This window comes from Triticum aestivum, chromosome 2D, assembly GCF_018294505.1.
Source record: "Triticum aestivum cultivar Chinese Spring chromosome 2D, IWGSC CS RefSeq v2.1, whole genome shotgun sequence".
NCBI classification, from domain to species: domain Eukaryota; kingdom Viridiplantae; phylum Streptophyta; class Magnoliopsida; order Poales; family Poaceae; genus Triticum; species Triticum aestivum.
In genome coordinates, this window is record NC_057799.1 from 198416824 (window position 1) to 198422836 (window position 6013).

A 6013-nucleotide genomic window follows, 5' to 3' on the forward strand; every position below is an offset into this window, starting at 1 on the left:
CTGGGATTTGTCACTCCGTATGACGGAGAGGTATCTCTGGGCCCACTCGGTAATGCATCATCATAATGAGCTCAATGTGACTAAGGAGTTAGCCACGGGATCATGCATTACGGTACGAGTAAAGAGACTTGCCGGTAACGAGATTGAACAAGGTATTGGGATACCGACGATCGAATCTCGGGCAAGTAACATACCGATTGACAAAGGGAATTGTATACGGGATTGATTGAATCCTCGACATCGTGGTTCATCCGATGAGATCATCGTGGAACATGTGGGAGCCAACATGGGTATCCAGATCCCGCTGTTGGTTATTGACCGGAGAGGCGTCTCGGTCATGTCTGCATGTCTCCCGAACCCGTAGGGTCTACACACTTAAGGTTCGGTGACGCTAGGGTTGTAGAGATATTAGTATGCGGAAACCCGAAAGTTGTTCGGAGTCCCGGATGAGATCCCGGACGTCACGAGGAGTTCCGGAATGGTCCGGAGGTGAAGAATTATATATAGGAAGTCCAGTTTCGGCCACCGGGAAAGTTTCGGGGGTTATCGGTATTGTACCGGGACCACCGGAAGGGTCCCGGGGTCCACCGGGTGGGGCCACCTATCCCGGAGGGCCCCATGGGCTGAAGTGGGAAGGGAACCAGCCCTTAGTGGGCTGGGGCGCCCCCCTTGGGCCTCCCCCTGCGCCTAGGGTTGGAAACCCTAGGGGTGGGGGCGCCCCACTTGGCTTGGGGGGGAAGCCACCCCCCTTCCCCCTTGGCCGCCGCCCCCCCTTGGAGATCTGATCTCCAGGGCCGGCGCCCCCCCAGGGGTCCTATATATAGTGGGGGGAGGGAGGGCAGCAACACCACAGCCCCTGGCGCCTCCCTCTCCCCCTGCAACACCTCTCCCTCTCGCTAGAAGCTTGGCGAAGCCCTGCCGAGATCCCCGCTACATCCACCACCACGCCGTCGTGCTGCTGGATCTCCATCAACCTCTCCTTCCCCCTTGCTGGATCAAGAAGGAGGAGACGTCGCTGCTCCGTACGTGTGTTGAACGCGGAGGTGCCGTCCGTTCGGCACTCGGTCATCGGTGATTTGGATCACGGCGAGTACGACTCCATCAACCCCGTTCATTAGAACGCTTCCGCTCGCGATCTACAAGGGTATGTAGATGCACTCCTTTCCCCTCGTTGCTAGTATACTCCATAGATGGATCTTGGTGATGCGTAGGAAATTTTAAAATTCTGCTACGATCCCCAACAGTGGCATCATGAGCCAGGCCTATGCGTAGTTACTATGCACGAGTAGAACACAAAGCAGTTGTGGGCGTAGATGTTGCAAATTCTTCTTGCCGCTACTAGTCTTATCTTGTTTCGGCGGTATTGTGGGATGAAGCGGCCCGGACCGACCTTACACGTACGCTTACGTGAGACAGGTTCCACCGACTGACATGCACTAGTTGCATAAGGTGGCTAGCGGGTGTCTGTCTCTCCCACTTTAGTCGGAACGGATTCGATGAAAAGGGTCCTTATGAAGGGTAAATAGAAATTGGCATATCACGTTGTGGTTTTACATAGGTAAGAAACGTTCTTGCTAGAAACCTATAGAAGCACGTAAAAACTTGCAACAACAATTAGAGGACGTCTAACTTGTTTTTGCAGCATGTGCCTTGTGATGTGATATGGCCAGAAGATGTGATGAATGATATATGTGATGTATGAGATTGATCATATTCTTGTAATAGGAATCACGACTTGCATGTCGATGAGTATGACAACCGGCAGGAGCCATAGGAGTTGTCTTTATTATTTTTGTATGACCTGCGTGTCATTGAATAACGCCATGTAAATTACTCTACTTTATTGCTAAACGCGTTAGCCATAGAAGTAGAAGTAATCGTTGGCGCGACAACTTCATGAAGACACGATGATGGAGATCATGGTGTCATGCCGGTGACGAAGATGATCATGACGCCCCGAAGATGGAGATCAAAGGAGCATAATGATATTGGCCATATCATGTCACTATTTGATTGCATGTGATGTTTATCATGTTTTGCATCTTATTTGCTTAGAACGACGGTAGTAAGTAAGATGATCCCTTATAATAATTTCAAGAAAGTGTTCCCCCTAACTATGCACCGTTGCGAAGGTTCGTTGTTTCGAAGCACCACGTGATGATCGGGTGTGATAGATTCTAACGTTCGCATACAACGGGTGTTGACGAGCCTAGCATGTAGAGACATGGCCTCGGAACACACGCAATACACTTAGGTTGACTTGACGAGCCTAGCATGTACAGACATGGCCTCGGAACACGGAAGACCGAAAGGTCGAGCATGAGTCGTATAGAAGATACGATCAACATGGAGATGTTCACCGATCTTGACTAGTCCGTCTCACGTGATGATCGGACACGGCCTAGTTAACTCGGATCATGTTTCACTTAGATGACTAGAGGGATGTCTATCTGAGTGGGAGTTCATTGAATAATTTGATTATATGAACTTAATTATCATGAACTTAGTCTAAAATCTTTACAATATGTCTTGTAGATCAAATGGCCCACGTTGTCCTCAACTTCAACGCGTTCCTAGAGAAAACCAAGCTGAAAGATGATGGCAGCAACTATACGGACTGGGTCCGGAACCTGAGGATCATCCTCATAGCTGCCAAGAAAGATTATGTCCTAGAAGCACCGCTAGGTGAAGCACCCATCCCAGAGAACCAAGACGTTATGAACGCTTGGCAATCACGTGCTGATGATTACTCCCTCGTTCAGTGCGGCATGCTTTACAGCTTAGAACCGGGGCTCCAAAAGCGTTTTGAGAAGCATGGAGCATATGAGATGTTCGAAGAGCTGAAAATGGTTTTCCAAGCTCATGCCCGGGTCGAGAGATATGAAGTCTCCGACAAGTTCTTCAGCTGTAAAATGGAGGAAAATAGTTCTGTTAGTGAGCACATACTCAGAATGTCTGGGTTACACAACCGCTTGTCTCAGCTGGGAGTTAATCTCCCGGATGACGCGGTCATTGACAGAATCCTTCAGTCGCTTCCACCAAGCTACAAGAGCTTTGTGATGAACTTCAATATGCAGGGGATGGAAAAGACCATTCCTGAGGTATATTCAATGCTGAAATCAGCGGAGGTGGAGATCAGAAAGGAACATCAAGTGTTGATGGTGAATAAAACCACTAAGTTCAAGAAAGGCAAGGGTAAGAAGAACTTCAAGAAGGACGGCAAGGGAGTTGCCGCGCCCGGTAAGCCAGTTGCCGGGAAGAAGTCGAAGAATGGACCCAAGCCTGAGACTGAGTGCTTTTATTGCAAGGGAAGTGGTCACTGGAAGCGGAACTGCCCCAAATACTTAGCGGACAAGAAGGCCGGCAACACCAAAGGTATATGTGATATACATGTAATTGATGTGTACCTTACCAGTACTCGTAGTAGCTCCTGGGTATTTGATACCGGTGCGGTTGCTCATATTTGTAACTCAAAACAGGAACTGCGGAATAAGCGGAGACTGGCAAAGGACGAGGTGACGATGCGCGTCGGGAATGGTTCCAAGGTCGATGTGATCGCCGTCGGCACGCTACCTCTGCATTTACCTACGGGATTAGTTTTAAACCTCAATAATTGTTATTTAGTGCCAGCTTTGAGCATGAACATTGTATCTGGATCTCGTTTAATTCGAGATGGCTACTCATTTAAATCCGAGAATAATGGTTGTTCTATTTATATGAGAGATATGTTTTATGGTCATGCCCCGCTGGTCAATGGTTTATTCTTGATGAATCTCGAACGTGATGTTACACATATTCATAGTGTGAATACCAAAAGATGTAAAGTTGATAACGATAGTCCCACATACTTGTGGCACTGCCGCCTTGGTCACATTGGTGTCAAGCGCATGAAGAAGCTCCATGCAGATGGACTTTTGGAGTCTCTTGATTACGAATCATTTGACACGTGCGAACCATGCCTCATGGGTAAGATGACCAAGACTCCGTTCTCCGGAACAATGGAGCGAGCAACCAACTTATTGGAAATCATACATACCGATGTGTGCGGTCCAATGAGTGTTGAGGCTCGCGGAGGATATCGTTATGTTCTCACTCTCACTGATGACTTAAGTAGATATGGGTATGTCTACCTAATGAAACACAAGTCTGAAACCTTTGAAAAGTTCAAGGAATTTCAGAGTGAGGTTGAGAATCAACGTGACAGGAAAATAAAGTTCTTACGATCAGATCGTGGTGGAGAATATTTAAGTCACGAATTTGGTACGCACTTAAGGAAATGTGGAATCGTTTCACAACTCACGCCGCCTGGAACACCTCAGCGAAACGGTGTGTCCGAACGTCGTAATCGCACTCTATTGGATATGGTGCGATCTATGATGTCTCTTACCGATCTACCGCTCTCATTTTGGGGCTATGCTTTAGAGACTGCCGCATTCACTTTAAATAGGGCTCCGTCGAAATCCGTTGAGACGACACCGTATGAATTATGGTTTGGGAAGAAACCTAAGCTGTCGTTTCTAAAAGTTTGGGGATGCGATGCTTATGTCAAGAAACTTCAACCTGAAAAGCTCGAACCCAAGTCGGAAAAATGCGTCTTCATAGGATACCCTAAGGAAACCATTGGGTATACCTTCTACCTCAGATCCGAAGGCAAGATCTTTGTTGCCAAGAACGGGTCCTTTCTGGAGAAAGAGTTTCTCTCGAAAGAATTAAGTGGGAGGAAAGTGGAACTTGATGAGGTGATAGTCACCCCTTCCGAACCGGAAAGTAGCGCAGCGCGGGAAGATGTTCCTGTGGTGCCTACACCGACTGGGGAGGAAGTTAATGATGATGATCATGAAGCTTCGGATCAAGTTACTGCTGAACTTCGTAGGTCCACAAGGACACGTTCCGCACCAGAGTGGTACGGCAACCCTGTCCTGGAAATCATGTTGTTAGACAACGGTGAACCTTCGAACTATGAAGAAGCGATGGCGGGCCCGGATTCCGACAAATGGCTAGAAGCCATGAAATCCGAGATAGGATCCATGTATGAAAACGAAGTATGGACTTTGACTGACTTGCCCGATGATCGGCGAGCCATAGAAAATAAATGGATCTTTAAGAAGAAGACAGACGCGGATGGTAATGTGACCATCTATAAGGCTCGACTTGTCGCTAAGGGTTATCGACAAGTTCAAGGGGTTGACTACGATGAGACTTTCTCACCCGTAGCGAAGCTGAAGTCCGTCCGAATCATGTTAGCAATTGCCGCATTCTATGATTATGAGATATGGCAAATGGACGTCAAAACGGCATTCCTTAACGGCTTTCTTAAGGAAGAATTGTATATGATGCAGCCGGAAGGTTTTGTCGATCCTAAGAATGCTAACAAAGTATGCAAGCTCCAGCGCTCAATCTATGGGCTGGTGCAAGCATCTCGGAGTTGGAACATTCGCTTTGATGAGATGATCAAAGCGTTTGGGTTTACACAGACTTATGGAGAAGCCTGTGTTTACAAGAAAGTGAGTGGGAGCTCTGTAGCATTTCTCTTATTATATGTGGATGACATACTATTGATGGGAAATGATATAGAATTCTTGGAAAGTATAAAGGCCTATTTGAATAAGTGTTTTTCAATGAAGGACCTTGGAGAAGCTGCTTATATATTAGGCATCAAGATCTATAGAGATAGATCAAGACGCCTCATTGGTCTTTCACAGAGTACGTACCTTGACAAGATATTGAAGAAGTTCAATATGGATCAGTCCAAGAAGGGGTTCTTGCCTGTATTGCAAGGTGTGCAATTGAGCACGGCTCAATGCCCGACCACGGCAGAAGATAGAGAAAAGATGAGTGTCATCCCCTATGCCTCGGCCATAGGGTCTATTATGTATGCCATGCTGTGTACCAGACCTGATGTAAACCTTGCCGTAAGTTTGGTAGGAAGGTACCAAAGTAATCCCGGCATGGAACACTGGACAGCGGTCAAGAATATCCTGAAGTACCTGAAGAGGACTAAGGATATGTTTCT